The 24,243-nt window shown below is 42.3% G+C and overlaps 1 long non-coding RNA gene across 1 annotated transcript; it reads right to left on the reverse strand.

The window, feature by feature from the left end:
• Window positions 1–2,175: 2,175 nt before the first annotated feature.
• Window positions 2,176–23,721, reverse strand: LOC103280459 (uncharacterized). Its single transcript, XR_507370.3, has 3 exons — window positions 21,550–23,721; window positions 6,196–6,282; window positions 2,176–3,646 (listed from the first exon to the last, which is right to left on the reverse strand). It is a non-coding gene; the product is annotated as an uncharacterized LOC103280459 (long non-coding RNA).
• Between the last annotated feature and the right edge of the window lie 522 nt (window positions 23,722–24,243).

The following is a 24,243-nucleotide window of genomic DNA, read 5'->3' on the forward strand; positions in this document are numbered from 1 at the left end:
CCTATCTCTATACTTTCTGCTATTTTTAAAAATCTTTACTGCTGGCTTTTGTTGGGCTCTGACACGTAATTTGGACTCTGGTAACTAATCATCCTGATTCTAGCTTCTTGGCTTTTAGAGAATTCCAAGAAAGTAAGAAATGACTGGATTAAATGGGCACAGAGTCTGGTACACTGAATGCGGGAATTCCTAGTCTTGTGTATCAGATAACTAGAGAGGGCTTACTTTTGTACATCAGCATAGTCAGCAACCAGCCTTGTCAGAACATGCAATTTCTTCCCTGGGAGCTATCTGGGGACCTGAAAGATGTCACCATTCATTCATTCTTCTTGATTTTTCCTTTTTGTTAGTCTGTACCTGTCAACCCCCTGCTAAAGATCAGTGTCAGACCAGCTTTCTCTAGACTTTGAACTTAGCTCACCCTCTACAATACACAATTGTCCTTTTGTTTGCCTCCATTGTAGCAGTGGGGAAACGGCAACAAGAGTAAATTATTTGCTTCTTGTCACAAGGAAATGAATCAAGGCCCTCTCTCCAGGCACATCTCAAGCATAGGAGCAGATGAAGAACCAGCCAATAAGTTGAAAGCATTGTGTGAAATTAACAATGACAAACCTGTTTTTGTTTTACCCTTGGCTCACAGCTAGGGTTGCTAAGAAGGTGCAGTAACAACAGTTTCCACCACTGGCAGGATCTTATTCCAAAGCTTGGAGAGTTTAGGTCAAGCAACCATTTCCTGTAACCACCTGTCCATCCTTACTAGAATGCCTGTCTCCTTCCTTCATTGTCCACAACACACAACCAATGTTCTCCTTAGACATAATGTCATGTTTTCCCAGAATATCCACTTTGACTCACTCCTTGATTCATGTCCTTGTTTTCTGTCCTCTTTGCCTCATGGCATTTACCCTTCCTACGGGTTCTTCTTTCTCTAACCTGTAGGTTCAAATTCATTGGCCCTGAGTTCTCTATAAGTGATAAGATAAGTGATTCTCAACCTGGGGTCCCCAGATGTTTTTGGCCTACAACTCTCAGAAATCCCAGCCAAATTACCAGCTGTTAGGATTTCTGGGAGCTGAAAGTCAAAAACATCTAGGGACCCCAGGTTGAGAACAATTGACCTAGATTATAGATGAGCATCTGAGAAAATATGTCTCTTTTATATCCCAGTTTGATACTTAGGACAGTTTTGAAGTGACTGATGCAACAAAGCTCCAAAATTACTTTATTATATCTCTGCATTTCCCTCTGAATTTCTTGATGTATGAATTAATTTAATGCAGCTTGGTACCACGTCAACGATTTGCTAATGTATTCAAATGTATGCCATGAATATACACTAGGAATGCAATTAACATGCCATTTTTGTTCATTGAAAATGCCAGTGTAATTAAAGTTCAAAGACAATGTCATCTGTTAATGCTGTATAATTTCTATGGCTTTTTTCGTTCAGTTTGCCCTCTTGTGTGAAAAATTTAACCACTATTATTACTAATTATTGGTTAATTGTGACATTCAGTAGTTCATGCGAGAACTCCTGCAATCCAAATTTTAGTTTGGAAATGCTCAAGTTGTAAAAGTTTAAACATCTTTTGCACATGCAAGCTTTTGGACTAATGGCAAAACTTGACATTTCTCCAAAAATATTGTCTATGGGAGGGTCTTGCAGAAGTACTTTCAATGTTGGGAAAAAATATGATGCTTGGGGAAAAAAGGACTAACTCTGACTAAATTAAGTAACTGAAAGCCACATGGTTTGGTTCTTGCAACCATATGAGAATACAGTGGAACCTCCGCTTAAGAGAATCCCAACTTAAGAGTGTTATGCGTTAAGAGCTGTTCCTTAGCATGGGTTTCACTTTGACATAAGAGCAGCATTTGAGTTAAGAGCTAGTGCCAGAGGGAGCACTATCATAAGGGCACAGAGCTTTAGGGATTCAAGGGAGCAGCCTCCATGCTTCCTGCTCTTGTCCGCTTTGGGAGATTGAGGTCTGCTTTGATTTGTCCACTTTGAGGAACTTTGGGTTAGTTGATTTTGTGTGGTTTTTATTCCTGGTATATTTGGCTTCATGAAGAGAGAGAGGTAGAGAGAGCCAGAGAGGGAGAGAGGATGGAATGAGTACCGTATGAAGAAAATTCTGCTTCTGCCTCTTCACTTTGTGCTTTGTGCTTCCTTGCTACAACTTTGTGCTTTTACCATTTTAAAACTGATCTTTAAAATTGTTCATTGTGAATGTATTATTTGCAATTTATAAAGTACATGTTCTTATTTAAAAACATGTTTTAAAAAATAGGGGGGGGGGGTCAGGGACCAGAATGTGTTGATTGCATTTCAATGGGAAATTTGCTTTGCGATAAGAGCATTTTAAGTTAAAAGCTTGATCACAGAACAAATTACACTCTTAAGTCAAGGTATCGCTGTATGGTTAAACTGCATTAATTCTAGAGTGTTGATTCACACATAGCATCCTTGTATATTTTTTGTAAATAAAACAAATGTTATAATGCTAGAAGTCTCCAGTGCTCTCTCACCCATAGGAATGGCACACGCAGAGGAATGTGCATAGAATGTATTATCTTTCATGCAATTAGAAAGTCCCCAAGGGGTTAAATCAACAGAACAAAAAAATTGGTGAAAGCACAGCATAAATGCCAAAGTGGAGCAGACAGTTCTGTCTGTGTAGAGGTGCCATCTGAATATTGCTATAATACAACACGACTGACCTGGATCCTCTGTTTTCACACTGATGACTCACTCGCCCTGTTTCTAAGCACCAGGCCTGCTGTGGATTGATAACATGTTGATAATATCTGTCTCCTCACAGAATTAATCTGCAAAAACCTATGAGAGGTCATATTTAAGAAACAGGATTAAGATCACATGGGGGGGGCAGGTTTTATGGACCATAGAAAAATTCTTCAGAGAAGCAATTACATACCATGTAAATAATTAATAAAATTCCTCCTCCTGCAGCAGATCAATTATCATTTTACAATGCTCTAAAAAAAATCAGATTTTGTAGAAGAAATTTTGCCTTATTCTATAGACAAAAGTATATGCAGAGAATTGATGTTTTCCCCAAGGGGTGCCAGGCATGTGTGTTTGTAAATGTGAATTTAATGATGAAATTTTAAATGTATAGTTATGTCAGGGCCCTGAAACATCTACACTACTGATTTCCATTCAGTGTCACATGCCTCCTTTTCCTTTGATCACAACAGTGAAACATGATAAATTCAGAAGAATCCAAGAAACAGATGGCCAAGTATATTTCTTATGCAAAGAAAACCTTATCTCACTCTGAACATACAGAGGAAAGAAAACTTGTTACAAAGAAATGAAAAAAACATTTAGCCTTTTTTGGATGTATTTCTTTTTCCCCCAGTTCCTCAAACAGCTAATCACCTCAGAAAAATGAAACCAAGGGAACAAATATAGCTTTAAGCAGATATTATTCATGACTATGTCATCAAAACACTCTTTCCAAGACTGATAAAATGAGCGGCTCTTTGACATGAGTCGTTTATCTGCACTGAAGCATCCAGATGACTCAAGAAGACTTGTGGCAAACATGTCCTTCATGGCTAAAGAAGTAGTGTTCGAGATAGCTTCTGCTTTCCATTCATAAGGCATAGATTGTCCATACTGCAAAGGGAGGGACAAGGAACAACATTAAAAATAATGAAAGTTTTTAAGATAGCACAACCAGGATCCTGCATTATCTGGCAGAATTTAGCAATAGCACTCTGTCTCATCCCTCTCTTCCCAGGAAGAGTATTTTCCTACATCCTCCAAGTTTGGTCAGACCTCATCTGACTGGAATATTGTCTGATTCTGTGGAGATCAGTACAAGAAAGATATGAACAAATTGAAACATATTCAGAAGACATGTTCCAGCTTGTCCAGCTTTACTATTTCATTCCAAAAAAAGAATGAAAGAATGCTCCAAGATGGTAAAAAGTCCAAGAACCAAGACCTTTGAAGAATGGCTTAGGGAGCTGAGTATGTTTAACTTGGACCTGATTGTGATATGACATTATAGCTATCTTTAACTATCTGAAGTGATATCATGTGGAACCTGAACCAAGGTTGTTTTCTGATGCTCCACAGACTGGATTACAAATCTAATCACAAGAAAAGTGATTTCACCTAAGCTTTAGGAAACACTTCTTGACTGTAAGGGCTATTTGAAAGTTTAAACCTCCAGAGAAGAAATCATGGAATCATAGAAAAGACTACATGGATTGTCCTGTCCAACCCCCTGCCATACAAGAAAAGCACAATCAAAGCACCCCTGACAGATAGTAATCCAGCCTCTGTTTAAATGCCTCCAAAGAAGACAGGGAGCTCCACTGTTAAACAGCTCTTATGGTCAAGAAGCTTTTTCTAATGTTCAGGTAGAATCTCCTTTCCTGTCATTTGAACCCATTGCTCCAAGTCCTAATCTCCAGAGCAGCAGAAAACATGTTTGTTTCTTCTTCCTTCTGACATCCTTTCAAATATTTAAAAATGGCGATCATGTCTCCTCTCAACCTTTTCTTCTACAGGCTAAACATCCCTAGCTCTTTAAACTGCTCCTCATATGGCATGGTCTCCAGATCTTTGATCATTTTAGTTGCCTGCCTCTGGAGACCTTCCACTTGTCATCTCTTTTAAATTGTGGTGCACAGAATTGGTCACAGTATCCTAGTTGAGATCTGACCAAAGCAAAATAGAGAGGCACAATGACTTCCCTTGAGACACTATACTACTTTTGATGCAGCCCCAAATCCCATTGGTATTTTGTAGGTGCTGCATCATACTGTTGAGTCAACATAAGCCATGTTCAACCTGTTGTCTACTAAAACTCTAAGATCCCTTTCACAAGTAATGGTGATGAGCCAGGCGTCACTGATCCTTTATGTTTGAATTTCAAATTCTTTTTGCCTAAGTGTAATTTCCTACATTTCTCTTTGTTGAAATCCTAATACTAACCTAAATATGAACACAGTAAATAATGATGATAAAACAAGCATCAGTAACATGTAAATAAGCTGAACTTTCACAAAACTATGTCTGAAATATCACAAATGCCTATTTCAGAGGAAAATCTGGAATGGTTTTATTTAACCACCACCTTCTGTAGGAAATCAAGAACCAAAAAAAAAGCATTTAAAAGTTTGTGTTCAGGTAAAAAGTTAAAAAATCCCATTATAAGCTATTCTTCTTATGAAAAATCTAAAATCAACATTGCTATCACAAGCTGGCAAATTATCTCATCTGAGCATTTCTTTCAGCCAGCGTACTTTTTGACAATTCTGTACCAGATTCAATATAGTAAAAGTTATCTAACAGTGTTGTACCCAATTGTTTTATATAAGCTCTTTTTACAGCAAGTAATACAAAATGCACTAGAGTTCAAGCAAAACAAAGCAAAGAAAATAGGAAAAGACTAAATTAAGATCTTGTTTACTTTTGCCCTCAAGTGCAACTTTTCATGAGTGAGCCATAAACTGCAAACTAAACTGATCTTTGTCCTGCTGAAATCAATGGAAATTAATTCCAAGTAAAGGAAGTGAAGCAAAGTGAAAATTGCACTGTTTTGCTCTCAGGTAAACTGACTCCAGAACTTCTGGGAGGGGCTGCATCCAGCTCTCACTAACTGAATATCTCTACCTTGAACTACAAATCCCATGATTCCATGTAATGTTGTCATGGCAGTTAAAACAGAACCATGATGCTATAATTGTGTAGTGTGAGGAGGCACAGTGGGCTCCTCCGGACATAAAAACAGCAGCAATCCTAGCATTGCAAGATGCAGCAGACAGTATCCATTTTAAATTCTCACAATGTTCCTGATATACAGGTAAAAAACCAGTTAGCTAGGTCTGGTCAGGAGCCCCTGGTGGTGCAGAGAATTAAACCACTGATGAATTTGCTGACTGAAAGGTCAGCGGTTCGAATCCAGGGAGCTGGGTGAGTTCCCACTGTTAGCCCCAGCTTCTGCCAACCTAGCCATTCAAAAACATGGAAATGTGAGTAGAGCAGTAGACACCACTTTGGCGGGAAGGTAATGGCACTCCATGCAGTCATTCTGGCCATATGACCTTAGAGGTGTCTATGGACAACGCCGGCTCTTCGGCTTAGAAATGGAGATGAGCACCAACCCTCAGAGTCGGACACGTCTAGACTTAATGTCAGGTGGGAAACTTTACCTTTATGTTTGTCAAAGTACATCACATCATTGTCAGATCATAATGAGACCCTGGGATCCTGGAACTTTCCCAAGTATGGAAACTGCCCTGAATAAAGAAAAGGGAGAACCAATTTCCAAATTTAGTCAGGGTACTTTTGTTTCTCCATCTCCATTCCCCATTGAACAAAATGGCATAAACTACTCTATCAGTAGGGGCAGAAGAAGGAATAGCGGGATACCAGGCTCACAGCTACCTCCAGGATAACCAGGTCCTTAGACTGCGGTGTCTGGAATTTGGTCTGCTTCCAATAGGCAGCCATTTGTATTTTCTATCAGTCGTGTGTCCAAAAGTGCCAACATTTATAACACAGCTTTCCTCAGATGGGCCAAGGATTGCTTTTACTAAAATGAACATGACTCCTTGGCTGTCTTGCTATATCAGTGGTTCTCATCCTGTGGGTCCCCAGGTGTTTTGGACAACAACTCCCAGAAATCCCAGCCAGTTTGCCAGCTGTTAGGATTTTTAGGAGTTGAAGGCCAAAACATCTGGGGACCCCAGGTTGAGAACCACTGTGCAATATGATACAGAAGCAGGTAGCGATTGCAAGTACAAACCAAGACACTAATTTCCATCTTGAGTTTTTCTCATTCAGTTTATTGTCTTTCTTTATTTAACACACTAGCTTAGATATCTGACAATGTCCAGGTTAGGGATTTTGTAATGATAAATATTAGAAGTAGTTGTTGTTTGTTTTTGGGTTTTATGAATGGTCCCATTTGAACATACATAAGGATGCTGGTAAACTGCAATTTCCCATATCATCTGTCATTGTCCCCAAACTGCCCTAGTAGTTAAAATTAGTCATGATGGGTGTGTGTGCCAAGCTTGGTCCAGATCCATCATTGGTGGAGTTCACAGTGATCTATGGATATTGATGAACTACAACTCCCAACATACAAGGTCAGTCTCCCCAAATCCTGCCAGCATTTAAAGTTGATAATGATGAGTATGTGTGCCATGTTTGGCCAAGAACCATCATGTGCTGGGTTCAGAGTGCAGTTTGTATATAAGTGAACTATAACTGGCATCATCCAGGGTCAATGCCCCTCAAACCCCACCAATATGTAAAATTGGGAATGTTGGGAATGCACAGACCTGTAGCGAGGAGGGGGGGGGGGGGGGGTTAGAGGTTCAACCCCCCCTCCCCCCAAATTTTTCAGGTTATAAAAAAAACCTGGTTTACTCATGAATTTTAACTGGTTAACCAAATCCCCATGCTAAATCTATGAGATGCAAAACATTAAGAGTCCCTCCAGGCACTATCTCAAGCAGATATTGACAGGTTTGTAGCGGGGGTGGGGGGTGCTAGGGGTTCAAACCCCCCCCCCCCGAAATTTCAACACCCCCCCCCCCCCCCGAAAAAATTTTCTGGCTACGGCCCTGGGAATGCATGCCAAATTTGGTCCAGATTCATGTTTCTGGGAGACATAGGGCTCTCTGGATGTGGAAGCCATCTTGAAAAATATATATAAACATAGGTAGAAATGTGCAAAGAAATCAACTGAATTTTTGAAAATCAAAAATATATGCCTTATTTTATGACCTGTATCCAAAAAAATACAAAGCCTTTCTCAGAATTTGTCGTTGTGTGCTTTAAAATCATTTGAGACCTATGGTGATCCTAAGGTGGACTTATCATAGGTTTCTGGGGCTGAGAGTGCATGCCTCATCTAAGGTCACCCAATGGGTTTCCATGGCTGAGCAGTGAACTGAATCCTGGTCTCTAGAGTCATAGTCCAATGCTTAAACAATTGCATCACACTGGCTCTCCAAATATTGTGGTTTAATATCTATGTGGCACATGTTTTTAAACAATTTACACAAAATTTTGTGCAAAATCCATGGTCAGAGGGAAACCTCAATCCCTAGCTGCAAACACCTATATGACAAATATTGGTTTTCAAATTCTTCAGGAAACAGTAAAAGAATGTACAAAATCATATCTACAGGCAGAGAGTGAGGACTTCATCCCACAAGATAAGTAAAATGTTTAAGATCATTGGTGTTCCCTTAAATTTCACCATGCTCTGTTTTGAAATTAAATGGCAGATTTTCCTACACACATCTCACATAATCATTTTCTCTGCTTTCTTTAAAATTTATCCATTTGATTTGCCATCAGACATAAGACATGTGTCTCCTCCCCTGTTTTCTTTGAAGCATGGTTAAGGCATCACTCTTAAGGCACAATTTTTCTGGGATCGTTTGCCCTCAAGACCCTTCTCTAAAGTAGTGTTAAGGCACCCTTTTAAAACACTTATTTCAGTGGGAGCTACATCACCTGAAGGATTATTAGCCATTGTTAAAAAAAGAGATAAATTACCTCCTCAGTTCTAAAGATTATGGAGGAAGAAAGGATTCCATACTGCCCATCTCGGCTCCTCCCCCTCACGATGACATCATTGTTTTATTTACAAACGGGCAAGCAGGGATTCCCAGCACATGTAATTTGGAAGATTTTTTTACATGTCTCTTTGCAGGGAATTAAAAAATAAATCGATTGCCAATCAACTTAAAGATTGTGGGAAATACCCACACTTTAGAAACAGTGAAATACCTGGAACTCACAGTGATGGAGCCCATCATGTGATGGGCTCCATCGGTTGCTAATTCTTAAATGTATAGAAATGCTGATTTTATTAGTTGTGATGAAGTCATGAGAAAGATCCAGGATGCTTAAGGTAAATAGTTTGGAAAAGTTGAGTTAAAAGAGTGGATGCACAACTAAAATCTCACCCTTTTAAAAAGAATGTGGGTCCAAGATCTTATCAAGCTCACAAAACTATATTCAGTATTTACCTTTCATATCTTATGAAAGATGGTGGCTTGGCTAAGAATAGACTATGAAATATATACCACAACCTAATAAAGTTATTCACTTTTGTAGGTGTTTTGATGCCTTGGATACAGAGTTATGAATACACAGTCACTGTTCAGTATCTCTCCCATATTGTTGCTTAATTGGAATAGTCTTCCTTTCCTCCTGATGAAGGATGTCAATCACTACCCTGGCCAAATTTCTGTGTGTGCCTTCTCCCATCAAGAAGTGGAAGCATGTCCCAAAATTAAGTCCCTGTTGCACCCAAGTTAAGGTGCTTAGAGATTAAAGTTGATTGCAGTGTTCACTTGGTTTCTTCTGCTATCCAAAGTCAACCCCATTACAAGACAAGAGTTTAGTCCAGTATCTTGGGTCATCAGCAGAGAGAGCTTAAAACAATATTTTTGAGTACCAGCTAGTACAGTCACTTATAATTGATAATATTGAGAATGACCAGTCTTAAATACTTTAGAGCCCACCAACACATTCAAAATACATGTATATATGAGTAAATACCTAGAAAGCCCAAGAAGGCTGCATATGATGGGAGACAAGAGACTCTGAATTAATTACTATTGGCTGTTCTGGCTTTTTTTTTTTTCGTATCAGGAGCAACTTGAGTCGCTTCTGGAGTGAGAGAATTGGCCATCTGCAAGGACGTTGCCCAGGGGATGCCCGGATGTTTTTGTTTGTTTGTTTGTTTGTTTTTATGTTTTACCATCCTTGTGGGAGGCTTCTCTCATGTCCCCACATGGAGCTGGAGCTGATAGAGGGAGCTCATCCACGCTCTCCCCGGGTGGGATTCGAACCTAGTAGCTTTCAGGTCAGCAACCCAACCTTCAAGTCACGAGACTTTAGTCCACTACGCCATCGGGTGCTCCGGCTGTTCTGGCTAAACCAATGAGAACTATAGTCAAATAACACCTGATGGGTCATAAGTGGTCCACCCTTACTCAGAATACTCAAGATAATATGTCTACCACAGATTGGAAGTGATACAACAAAGCCAAGGAGTCAAGACATCATTCTTTAAAAATTGACAATTATTATTTTCCAAATAAGGAAAATAAAAAGAAAGAACATAAACACAGGTAAAAAAAGTACAAGACAATGATAATAACTCAAGTGCAACTCAAGGCATACAAACAAGTATTTGATTAAATACTTCAGGAACGAAACATCTTCCAAGGAAATGATACAACTGTTAGAAGCCAAAGGCTTGAAAGGAATTCTAAAGCCGGGCTGTGGCGCAGGCTGGAAAGCAAGCCAGCTGCAACAAATCACTCTGACCAAGAGGTCATGAGTTCGAGGCCAGCCCGTGCCTGCGTCTTGTCTCTGTCTCTGTTCTATGTTATGGCATTGAATGTTTGCCTTTATGTGTGCAATGTGATCCACCCTGAGTCCCCTTCGGGGTGAGAAGGGCGGAATATAAATGCTGTAAATAAATAATAAATAAATAAATAAATAAATAAGAACTAGGCAATTTCAAAGACACAGTGAATACTGTATATACTCAAGCATCGACCAACCTTGTGTATAAGCTGAAGGCAAGTTTTGGGGCCAATATTATAGATTTGACCTGCCCTGTGGATAAGTTGAAGATCATTCCATGGAGAAAGGAAAGCCTCAATGCCGCCTCAAGAAGCCAGCTGCCCCTGGCCTCACCCACCATTTCCCAACTCAAGTATTCAAAAAGTCCAGAAGTGGTGCCATGTTGGAGAGAGCAGAGGAGTTGGTGCTTCTCTTAGTTTTTCCTGGGATGGACTAAGTTCTTGCCTTTTGCAACTCTACTCGGAGAAAGGGAATACTCCTTTGTTTGATAAAGAGTTAATGTACATTATTCACATTGACCCATGGATAAGTTAACCCAGGAGGGTTCTTGATTATTTGACTAACTTTTCAAGATTTGTACATGAGTATATAGACAACTTTACATCAGTTTTCAGTGCAGAATATGCTGGAGATGTATCTGTACAGAAAACAATTAAAAATGTTTATCCCAGCCAATTAAAGATAAAGGTTTTCCCCTAACATTAAGTCTAGTGGTGTCCAACTCTGGGGGTTGGTGCTCATCTCCATTTCTAAGCTGAAAAACCAGTGTTGTCTATAGACACCTCCAAGGTCATGTGGCCAGCATGACTGCATGGAGTGTTGTTACCTTCCCGCCAGAACGGTACCTATTGATCTACTCACATTTGCATGCTTTCGAACTGCTAAGTTAGCAGAAGTTGGGGCTAACAGCAGGAGCTCACCCTGATTCGAACTGCCGACCTTTAGGTCAGGAAGTTCAGCAGCTCAGCAGTTTAATCCGGTGCACCACTGGGGGCTGCAACCAATACAAAGACTTAAATCCAATTCCTAGTGCTAACTAAAGTTGAGCAATTGAATCAATTATTTCTATGAGTTAACATGTACAGTAGAGTCTCACTTATCCAACATAAACGGGCCGGCAGAATGTTGGATAAGCGAATATGTTGGATAATAAGGAGGCATTAAGGAAAAGCCTATTAAACGTCAAATTAGGTTATGATTTTACAAATTAAGCACCAAAACATCATGTTAGACAACAAATTTGGCAGAAAAAGTAGTTCAATACGCAGTAATGCTATGTAGTAATTACTGTATTTATGAATTTAGCACCAAAATATCACGATATATTGAAAACATTGACTACAAAAATGTGTTACATAATCCAGAACGTTGGATAAGCGAGTGTTGGATAAGTGAGACTCTACTGTATATAAATCCCATTACTTCAGTCAGTATGGAACTAGCAACTGGAAGGCAATAATGTAGCATTGCTTTTCCAGAAGGCACTTAGGCCTGGTGCCAGAGTGCACCAGACCTAAGAACTCAGCAAGTTCTTATGTGTATCATATCCTAAACCAGCTAAGTTATTTTGTCTCGTGTGGCAGAAAATCACACAGAGACACCTCTCTCCTACCTTAACTGTAGACATACAATAAGAATAAATAAAATAAATATGATATGCAGCCTTTTCTACTCCAGGATGCCTTATCTGCTGTGGGCTGTGGCGCAGGCTGGAAAGCAAGCCAGCTGCAACAAATCACTCTGACCAAGAGGTCATGAGTTCGAGACCAGCCCGTGCCTGCGTCTTGTCTCTGTCTCTGTTCTATGTTATGGCATTGAATGTTTGCCTTTATGTGTGCAATGTTATCCACCCTGAGTCCCCTGTAAATAAATAAATAAATCTCACCTAATGGTAGGGCTGCGCCCATAACAGGAAATAAACCACATGGTTGTCATAAACTACTCACACAAAGTTCACATACATAAAGAACTACAAATCTACCAACTGTTCCTTTCTTATGAATGCAGAACATCAGTTGTGTTATAGGTTGATACCTAGAAAAGACATGAACCTTTATTTAATAATACAAATCATCCCCTAATTTTTAAAGAGGTAAAAAGGGATTTCTAAAGGTTAGCATGGCATCTGCAATAATAAACTTCAAGATGCATCACCAGTCTCCTCTTCCACCTCCACTCCCCAGAGGCATTTCATATTGTCAGGTAACATACCAAGAGTTTGGATGTTTAGAGGAAGATATTTTTAAATATGGTTGATGGAATATTTAGGCCAGAAATATGAAGGCAGCAAAACCACAGAATCCAGTGAACAACTCAAAATTATTGGTGGCACTTTTATAGTTTGTTTGGTTTTTTTTTTTTTGGGGGGGGGGGGAGTCTTTACAATCCATTATCAAGATATACAACATGCAAAACATTTCCTGCATCTACCAAGCTTGTAACTTTATAATTGTGCTTTTCCTGCATGGCAGGGGGTTGGACTAGATGGCCTATGTGGTCTCTTCTAATGTATGATTAGGAGGTGAATGAGAAGAAAGAAAACAGCAACAACAAGGAGTCTTCTGAACATTCAATCTGCTTCACCAAGATTTTTTACCCAAATCCCCCGCCCCTGCATGGGACAACCAATTCATTGCAGGGTATATTGTCCATGTTTGCCATGTAGACAGCTACACAGGGATTCTGTGGAGGCTATGCAGAGGGGTGGTATTGCATTTGTATTGCAAGTTATCCCTCATTCCCCAGGATTGGCTGTTTGTGTTTCAGTAAAGTTTAGAAAAAGGTTAGGTCCTGGTTTCTTCTATCCAAATCCTTATCCCTGGGTCATTTTATAGCACATAGATCAAGTTTGTGGCTGTGTATATTGTTTATCACTTCCCACTTCCTTGGGCAGCCAACTATTCACTTGCAATGCTAAAAGCAGCACAAAATTTAAAGCAATTATTTGTATTGCTCCCTGATTTACAAGGATTTTTTGAACACAGCGAAACATGCAAGTGCTCTGAGGGTGCTAGGCCTTAAAGAAAATAGCTATTCCTAGATAGTTGACCAAAAAGAAAAAGAGGCGACATTTTCTTGGCCAAATTTTCTCTGATCTTTGATTCTGCTGTTTCCCACTTTTGCATTCCAGTCGCCTAGATCACATTCCAGTCATCCAAATGGGATATAATTAAGGCACATGTCACAAGGACCACCACCTGTTCCTAGTGGAGATGAAAATTGCTATAACTGCTTGAAGAGTTGAACTCCCCTAGGGAAGTGATGGAGGATGCCAAGATTCATGATGAGAACCAGCAACATCGGAATTCACCACTGTACCATTTGAGTGTGTGTGCATAAACACATTATTGAGATGTCTTCCTGCACTTCAAAAGATTACTACTACACACTGGAGTACAGATTTCAGGACTTGGAGAAGCTGCTTCCTTAAACTCTCAAAATCAAAATTTTAGTCAAAAAAGTTACTTTTTCCCAGGCTCTGACTTTAATGGATACTGAAATGAACATAGCACCCTACTGGGTACACTGATTTAAGGCTGAAAATGTGAGCAGCCTCCTAATGCTTTTAGTAATGTGCATGAGGAAGCTGTCATGAGCTAGATGTGGAACTGCAGCATCCAGCTTGACACTAATATGTCAATTTCACTGGAGCACAAAGCTTGCCTGATTATTATTAGAGCAATTTTATGACAGCAATTTCTGTGACATTCACTACAGGCTCAAAAGCAATTTCCATGACAGACTGAGCGAATAATACTGAGGTGTGTGACATGCACTAACTTGTTTATTTTCCTTTTGTTTGTAAAGGGCTGGAACTAAAGACACCGGAGAGTCCTCCCCGCCTTCTTTTGGAATTTCTACAGAATGACTTTGTGAAGTATTGAGTAAGCAGAAATAATTATGTTTTCAAAGATTAAATTATAATAGCAAGAGCAAAGAGCATTCCTTTCATTGCGGCAAGCTCTGCCTGAAGCAGTTCTGCAAATTTTAGATAAACCCAGCAGACACTAAAAGGAAAAAAAAATACAGAGGCTAATCAAAATCTCTAGCACCACAGTGAAATGATCTTGCAGCTGGAACTAGAGGACTATATTTATATTTACTGACATCCATGTTGTCGACCGCACTTTGGGGGATTGGGCCCTTAAAGAGAGACCCGACCCGGTCCTGAGGGAACGGACCTTGGCGAAGCCAAAAGGAGAATATAAGCCGCAATACAACCTGAAGCCTGAAATGAAGAAGGTCCGCCAAGTTGAAGGAAAATCCGCCAAGGAGTTTTTATTGAGCAATTCAGCTGAAAAGGACGCTAATAGCGATCATTCAATCTACTAGCGTAACATATGTTTCAAATAAAGTCATATTTATACAATGTTTTGGTCTGACAGCCCCTTGAATTTCCCGCCCCGCTTCCCTGCCCATCTGATCGCGGATAGGCTGAGAGGTTGAACGAGGCGGGCTTTCGTTTCCCGCCTTGCTCTGCTGGCCCAATGGGGAGCCGTTTTTTGTCCCCCCTCGGGCCAATCAGAGAGGAGGAGGCGGGAGCTGTTGAAACAATGAGGTGACCGGACAGGAAATATCAGATTAATTCTGGCCCAGCCGATTTCTAAAGGAATTAATGGCACCCATCAAGGGTGTCCGGGGTCCTGTCACGTTCACAGATTTTAGATATGCCTTGGGGTGTCAGACGGGAAGTGGTGATGGGTGGTGATGAGCCGTCATTGACGGGCCCCACAGGGTGCCTTCCAGCGGCGTCCTGGCCTGGGATATGACAATGTTTGCCTTGGGGGCGAGTCACCTTTAGGAATTTGGTGACTCTAAACCCTATATTGTCCATGCGATCGGAATGAGATTGGATTAAACGGTGGCAGATTATCCTTTTGTTTTTTTGGGAAGGGAGGTCTGGGTCATGGGGCCGAGGTTCACGTTGGGGTCATAATATTTCCCATTTGATTTGATGATTTGACAAATATATGGGATAAAGTGAAAATTAAAATAAAGTTGGAACATAAACCCAGCTGGGAAAAACACATATTTTCCGGGGATCCCAAAGAGTATAAATACATATAGGCAGATAGGTAGATTTCGAGGAAATAAGGGAGAATCCATAAAGGTGGGTTACATTGCATAAAGGGGAATCATGAATGATATAAACAATTGAAAATATCTGATAAGAACGAAGTTCATAACATCTGGGGAACCCAATATGGAAATTCATAGAAGTGGAGTTTTTGCAGCATGATTTTACAATTCATGAAGTTGTTATCTCTTGCCTCAGAATGCAGGGATAATCCACAGTAAACTCCAGTAAAAAGTCTCAATCACCTTCTACTATAAATATATGGAATATAGAACATAAAGTCTTGATTTTTGAACTATCTTTTACAAAGTCCTGGAGGGGAGGTCACCTCGATCACATTTTCCCCCCTTCGGGGCTTGGAAATGGCTATGAACATTTCCCAAAGCCCCGACATTTTACTGCATGCAGGGCCTCTGCCTTGGTAGATCAGATTGTGCCTTTTTGTTGGAGGGCAGGAGCTTGAAGAGGTGAAAGCTGAGGTTCAGTCAGTGGTGGGTGATCCCATGGTGTTGAAACAGATGTCCCTTGGTCTGGAGTCATGGGAAATGGAGCATGAAGGTGGAGGTGGTGAGGGCTGGGGATGATGGAGGCTGTGATGCAGTACTCCCATTTGGCTGCCTTTTCTTGGCTGCAGCTTGGGCCCCCCTTTGTAGTTGGCAGCTGGGGTCAACTGGGCACAGCTTCTGCGCCTCACAGCACGGCGCCTCCTGGTGACTGCAGGCAGGTCCAGCACTCCAACAGAGGAGACGGAAAGGAGAGAGTGCCTAGGGAAACTAAGGACAGATTATAAGCCCCCCCTCCCTCCCGTGGTGGGGTTAGTCAGGGAAGTCACTCATACCTTGTGAGGGCTCCAGCAGTCCTGGGGTCCTTCTTTGGCACAGCTCTGGTGAAAGTGGAACATCCTTCCCTCATGGTGGTCACTGGTAGAATCCTGTTCATTTCTTCTGGGACATCTTCTGCCATGGCGGCCAATTCTGTCCCCTGGTGATGTCATGAGGGCCTCCTTGGCAGCGTCAAAGGCAGACCTGCACTCAGTAGCCCTTTGCCAGGGCAGATGGTGTTGCTTCCCCCATGGGGGTCTCAGATCAGCCACAGGTGGGGCTGTCTCTTCTGGGTGACTGGGGGTCCGGGCTTACCCTCACAGGACCATCTCCAATGGCCTCTGGGTTCTAGCTGCTGCATGAAATCAACAGCGCACTCCGAGAGCCCCTACCCAGGTCTTAGAACTGTTCATGGTGGCAGGTATGGATTATGGGTCTTGCAGTCTGGTCTGATGTCCTCAGTCAGGTGGTTGGGTCCGGTCCTCTGGATCTCTTCAGCTGTGCCTGGAAGGTCCCCTGGACTCTGTACTGCCCCCCCTCATAATTAAAGGCAGTTAGAGGGATTTTTAAAACATTCACACGCATGCACTCAGGGAAAGGGAGGGAGAAGGACCCGAAAGGAAGAAAGGAGATTGTTGGGGAACTGTGGAGAGTGAAAGAGTGCCTTTACTATAAAAGTAAACCAGGATTTTGACTGAATGTTTATAAGGAGAAATGGGGATGCTGGGAAGGAAGGGGGGGGGAGCTTTGAAAAAGGAGAATGTTGAAGTGCATTTTGGCCTAGGAAAACATGAAGTGGAAGAGAGAGAGAGAGAAAAAAAAACTCACATATAGAAAAATACATCAATTCTTCCATCCCCCCCCCCCTTTTCTCTCTAAGATAAGGGAGGCTTGAGGAGAGAGAGAGAAGAAAAAGTTAAAACCACAGAAGCAGCAGGTTTTCTCTGGGGGGGGGTCTCACAAAATATTAGGGCTTGAACCTTTGAAAATAGGGAGGTGAGATGGCACAGAAGAAAAGGGAGAGAGAGAGAGAGAGCATAGCACTAAGCTAGTCCATTCCAGCCCTCCTTCCCAGAAAACTATATATCACTGGTGGCTTTTAAGGCAAAGGGATGAGTAGAGAAGAGTTTACAGCCCACACATTACATAAACACACAAAATTTAACCAACACTTTTCTGGGAGTCCCCCTCCCCCACCCAAATCCTTTGCCATGCTTCCCAGATGGGAGAGAAAGAAAAGGGGAAGTTAAGAAACAGAAGCGGCTAAAGGAATGCCCCCCTCCCCCTTTTTGTAAGGACCAAAGGAAATATAAGACAACACTGAGGTAAAATCTTATGGATAGTGTCTAGAAAATGGGAACAAAGGGAAATAAGGGATTTTTAAAGGTGAGAAGAGAGGAAGGAGAGGAGAAATGGATTTGAGATTTGAGGGAGAGAGAGAGATTTTCACTCAGGCCGGGGAAGAGAGAGAGAGAGAGAAAAGAAAAAAAGGGTACAATTTGAGGGTAGGCAAGGCAGAATATCAAGTTGGAGAAGATTTGATTTGAAAGAAGGAAGCAATCCTTGGAGAACTATAGATCTTGGTGGCAGGCTTCAGGACTGAATCTTCTCCCCCCTTTGCCCCTCCAAAAACAGGAAGAGGAAAAAAGTGTCCTCTTTGCACAATCTCCCCGCTGCCCCTCCTTCTCCTCTCTCTCCAAGAGAGGAATGAGCGCAGAGAGAGAGAGAGAGAGAGAGAGAGCCTGGTGGGGGCAAGAGAAGGAGGGGGATGGTGGGGCGATTCTTCCCATCTGAGGAAAACTCAGAATGTGGCAGGAGTTGAGTGGCAGGGGCAGATACAATTTGGAGGGGGGGGGCATCAGGCTTCAAAGGAACGGCTGGGATGGGGGCTGAGAGAGTGTGACTTGAGAAGAGGAACAGTGTTTTGGATCAGGTGTGTTTCGGGGTGAGAGGGGAGGGGGCTGGGAGCCCTCCTTCACGTTAGACTGGGCTGAACTCTCTGGAGGGGAATTTCTTGGGGGGGGGGGATCCCTGAAGTAAGGGTTCCCTTGGAAGGCCAATTTGGATCAGTGTAGGACTCAGGGTGAGGAGAAAAAGTAGGGATAGGGATTGGGGGAGAGGGCAAGCAAATGTGTCCAGAAAATCCTCTGGAGGAGGGGGTAAGGGGAAGTAGGTCTAGAGAGGAGCTTCTGAGGAGGGTAGGTTTGGAGCCCACGTCCCTGCATGGGAAGACTTGGACCCCCTCTCCCCTTCCACTCTCCCTCTGGCTTAAGGCCATGAACATCGCAGCATAAGCAAGTTGGGACCACTTGCCCTCCCCCTGGCGAGTCACCTTAGGTCAACACTCCGAATTCGGTGACTTGAGCAAGGGGGGGGCAAGCTGTTCCCCCTTCAAGGGCCACAAGGGGCCACTTATGTGCTCTGAGTTAGCCCAACCTGGCCTGCACCATGTTTTTCGATGCAAAGCCCACCCCAATTGGCCAGGATCTTTCCCAATGGAGAATCCCTGGGGATGTCTGCTGGGGTGGGACACCCTAGACGTGCTTGAACAAACACCCATCCTTGGCTCAGCCCCTGCCCAGTACCTGACAGTTAATGGAGTAACGACTCACCCACCGGCTGGATGCAACTCGTCCTTTCAAGAGTTCTCCCTACACCAAGGCTGAATGGCTGGCGTTCGTGGGATCCGCAGGTGCCCCGGGAACACAACCGTTCCCCTACCCCACGATCCTAGAACCTGTAATCTTACAAGCCAGACTGTTCTCACACACCACCGGGCGCCAGATGTTCCCGCGTTTCACCAGGAATTTGTTACCGAGCCCTGATCCGAAGTGCCATACCTCCAGAACTCCGCCCACCTGGGTCTTAACAACGGGGCCGGTTCCCTTTTATTTTTTTTTTACAGGGCGTCCCCTGTTTCACGTTGGCGCCTTTCCTTCGAGGAGCTAAAAATCTGCTTCCTCCTATCTGGCTCCTTTGTTCAGTACCCTGAATCAGATCTAGAGAGAGAAAGGGACTGCCAGAGAAATTTGGATGTGAAATGAGGTCAAATTGTTGGTCGGAGGGCCCTCCTTGCAGCCGTTTCTCTCCCCAACCTGTCCCAGAATATCTGGACCAAGGTCGCCGCTTGGAATTTTAGCCTAGAAATTGATCTTTGGAACTTCCAAGCAAGTCCCTTCGTGGTAAAGCCAAATTATGTTGTCGACCGCACTTTGGGGGATTGGGCCCTTAAAGAGAGACCCGACCCGGTCCTGAGGGAACGGACCTTGGCGAAGCCAAAAGGAGAATATAAGCCGCAATACAACCTGAAGCCTGAAATGAAGAAGGTCCGCCAAGTTGAAGGAAAATCCGCCAAGGAGTTTTTATTGAGCAATTCAGCTGAAAAGGACGCTAATAGCGATCATTCAATCTACTAGCGTAACATATGTTTCAAATAAAGTCATATTTATACAATGTTTTGGTCTGACAGCCCCTTGAATTTCCCGCCCCGCTTCCCTGCCCATCTGATCGCGGATAGGCTGAGAGGTTGAACGAGGCGGGCTTTCGTTTCCCGCCTTGCTCTGCTGGCCCAATGGGGAGCCGTTTTTTGTCCCCCCTCGGGCCAATCAGAGAGGAGGAGGCGGGAGCTGTTGAAACAATGAGGTGACCGGACAGGAAATATCAGATTAATTCTGGCCCAGCCGATTTCTAAAGGAATTAATGGCACCCATCAAGGGTGTCCGGGGTCCTGTCACGTTCACCGATTTTAGATATGCCTTGGGGTGTCAGACGGGAAGTGGTGATGGGTGGTGATGAGCCGTCATTGACGGGCCCCACAGGGTGCCTTCCAGCGGCGTCCTGGCCTGGGATATGACAATGTTTGCCTTGGGGGCGAGTCACCTTTAGGAATTTGGTGACTCTAAACCCTATATTGTCCATGCGATCGGAATGAGATTGGATTAAACGGTGGCAGATTATCCTTTTGTTTTTTTGGGAAGGGAGGTCTGGGTCATGGGGCCGAGGTTCACGTTGGGGTCATAATATTTCCCATTTGATTTGATGATTTGACAAATATATGGGATAAAGTGAAAATTAAAATAAAGTTGGAACATAAACCCAGCTGGGAAAAACACATATTTTCCGGGGATCCCAAAGAGTATAAATACATATAGGCAGATAGGTAGATTTCGAGGAAATAAGGGAGAATCCATAAAGGTGGGTTACATTGCATAAAGGGGAATCATGAATGATATAAACAATTGAAAATATCTGATAAGAACGAAGTTCATAACATCTGGGGAACCCAATATGGAAATTCATAGAAGTGGAGTTTTTGCAGCATGATTTTACAATTCATGAAGTTGTTATCTCTTGCCTCAGAATGCAGGGATAATCCACAGTAAACTCCAGTAAAAAGTCTCAATCACCTTCTACTATAAATATATGGAATATAGAACATAAAGTCTTGATTTTTGAACTATCTTTTACAAAGTCCTGGAGGGGAGGTCACCTCGATCACATCCATAGGTATATGTTACATGCAAAGGGAAACATAATGGGGTTATCTAAAGAGGCAATTAATAGATCGGAGACAAGGCAGAATCAAAGAATACTTCAATGACCTAGTGAATTTTTTTTTTGCCATTGTCAATATACACTGATAGTAAAGAAAATGACAATATGCACTAGCATTCCCAGATTAAAAGAGCTAGAGATTAATACTGCAATCCTGTGGATGCTCAAATAGAAGTGATCCCATTGTAGGCAAAGGAAATTTTTTGCCACAATGAGTATCAGATTGCATCTTAAAATGTACTATCCTAAAGCAAAATCTATTCAAAACCAATCAACGCAATGTTATCTATCACATTTAAATACATTCATTGTCTCCTGAAGAGTTTTCACAAAACCTGAACAGCAGCTATTAGACAGAAGGAAATAATTATTGGATATACTGTATAGTAGGAGTAGGGAATGTGTTTCAAGGAGACCAATCTTTCCTCCCCAGTTTTTGAATTCTTTGCCTTTGTTGGTTTGAAATGCCTCCTTCACATGGGGCAGTTTTGCCATGTTTTCATCATTCCCACTGTTTTTTAAATTTGTTTAAGATATTTATACCCTGCATTTCTTCACAAGGGAAACCAAGACATCTTACAAGACATAAACACACAATCTAAACATTAAAATATAGATACAGAGGTAAAAACATGGCAAAAGCATATATTCAATATATTGTTTTAGGGCAATGCAAGTGACTAGGGAAAGTTTAAGCACTTCGATATTACCTATCTCGACAGGAACAGGCTGTTGTGATGGAGTCTTTGAGTAATGATACTACTAGGTGCACTAGAAAATGAAGAAAGACTACTCGTGAGCAAGACTCCGATGAGGAGCAACAAAGGAAGCGGATCCAGAAAATACTTATGGAGCCTACTGATGATGACTCATTTGAGGGCTTTGAGGGGGATGATGGGGTTGAGAATCAGGAGGATGGGATGACAAGTTCAGAGGATGAGTTAATGGACTGGACTAAGGTGCAAGAGATCCAGGACATCTTTAGAGAACCCACAAGTGGCGACACGTTTGAGGATTGGCACAGTGGGGATCCAGCTGGGTCTTGGGGAATTATGGGTTTGGATAAAAGATGGACTGGGTGGAGGGATCGGCAAGGGGCTTCAGCTGAAAGGAGGTCTGGTGGGGCATTGTCTGATTCTAGCTCTGAGGAGGAATTGAGGCAACAGGCTGCAGCTGCTAGCAGGGTGTTGGCTGATTCTAGTTCTGAGGATGATTTGTGAATAAAAGTGGGTTTTGGAAATGAATCACCTTTGCAGTCGGCAAAGTGTTGTTGGGTGTTCATGTGTCCATGTGAGCTGTTTGGGAAGACGTACTTTGGGAAGACTTCTGTGAACTTGCCGTGCTGCATTCTATGCTTTGGCTCTGTGTATGATCTGGACTGGATTTCATATTGCTGCCTTCTCCTTCTCTGACCTGGACTGGATTTCGTGTTGCTGACCTCTCCTTCTCTGACCCGGATTGGACTCACCGACATCGACATTGTGTTTGGGTGACTTCGACAGATGTTTTCGGCCCCCTGCTGGTCGTTAATTCCTGCCTGCTGACGTCCTGCAAGGAACTGGAGTGTCTTCTTTGTTGTTTTACAAAGTTTGTTTTTAAACAGGATTATACTCCGGTTTAATCTGGGTTATTTTCAAGGGTCTGGGGTTTTGTGCTGTTTGCTGGGAATTCTGTGTTTCACACTGAAGATTAAGTGTTCTGAGCCTTTTGAGTTTGTTTTTGGGCTCCTTTTGGTTGTGAACTAATAAACTGTATTTTTACTAACATCTGGTCTGGCATTTTAAGGAGTCTGTGTTGCAACACAGGCCTAGTTAGTACTTGGAAGTATGAATAAAGTGGTGGAGTTATATACATCAGGAAAAATCATCTTTAAAACATATGGCTAGCAATTCATCAATGGTTAAGATGCCTGAGTGGATGTCAAGAGAGGCCAGGCCAAAACAACACATCTAGTGTTTTAGCACCATCTCAATGGGGGGTAACTGTAGATAACAGTCTATTACATACAGTAGCTGAGACCATGTGGTCACTCTTTTATCATGGATCTCCCACTGCGACCACCTGAGTGAGTATCTTATAATTACTATGGAACAATAATAAACCTTTGAACCGCCCAGGGTGTTCTGAGTGCTCAGACGATGAGGAAGGGGATGCTGGGATAGATTCGGAGTGCCCAGAAGAGGATATCAGTGATATGAAGAGAATTGTTTTGGAATTTCCTGGCAGTTCCCATCAAACTGGAGAAAGCGATATCAGTTCCAGTGAGAATCTTCCAGAAGTGCCAGCTGAAAGAAATGTGGGTGACAAATGTTTTTCCAGATTAAGAAACTTGAAACTTCAGAGGCAGAGCATACAACAGAGACAGATTTTCTTTTCCCAACAGCTTAGAGATAAGGAGAGGAAAAGCAGGTGTGTGAGGAATGATGTCATGGAAGGAATTGAGGACTGTTAAATAGTTTTCTGCTGGTAGAATCCTTTGTGAGAGCAACGTTGTATTCAGGTGAACAGCTCTTGGTTCCTGATTCTATGTTTTTGGATTCATGTATTCAACTTTCCTGTTTCTAGTTCATGTGTGGCATAGGTTGCCTGCCTTTGATTCATGCTATCATGTTTATGGATAAATCTGTGAGTAAACTCTTGAGACTGTATTTGAAAGGATTTTAGAATCTAGATTTGCTTATTTTTATATACTCTTTTCTGAATAAACTTTTACTTACTGGATTATCTGGACAGAGTGTGGTTTGTGGTGGAAAGATGTTTCAGGGCTCTAGTGCAACACACGGCTCTGGGCTGAAGGCTGTGTTCCAGTGTGCTTAAATCAAAGAGGCGGGAAGGAAAAGAGCAGCCGAAGAAGGCAACAAAGGGATGCATGTTGCAAGCAGCTGCTTGTGACTGCGGGACAGAGGGGAACCTCAGTGCCACCATTTCGGGGACCCCTCTCAGGATGGGTGACAACCAAAGAACAGCAAGTACTGCAGGAAGAATTTCAGAAAAAGGCAATGGCAAACTACCTCCCTAAGAAAACTTGATGAAATTCATGGGTTCCCCATAAAGTTCATAGGCACCTTGATGATGCACGCACACACCCCAGTTCAAGCATTCACCTGAGCATGTTTAAGACTAAATATCAGCATAAAGATGTGAGTAGCTATATAAGGTCCATCCACCCCCATGATTTGTAGAATCTGGAAGTTTGGTCTCCATATATTGAACACAAAAGTCTGAAGAGGGTTCTGTAAGTGCCTTCAAAAAAAGTACCGTAGTTGCATTTTGGTGAATCCTTGTCACATGGCTTCATCAGACTTCCACTGACAACACACAAAGCGTATCTTGATAGTTATGGGCAAGAGGCAGTATGCTAAGCGTCACCCATCTGTCTGGAAATGTATATTATTTATAAGATG

This window comes from Anolis carolinensis, chromosome 1 (assembly GCF_035594765.1).
Source record: "Anolis carolinensis isolate JA03-04 chromosome 1, rAnoCar3.1.pri, whole genome shotgun sequence".
NCBI classification, from domain to species: domain Eukaryota; kingdom Metazoa; phylum Chordata; class Lepidosauria; order Squamata; family Dactyloidae; genus Anolis; species Anolis carolinensis.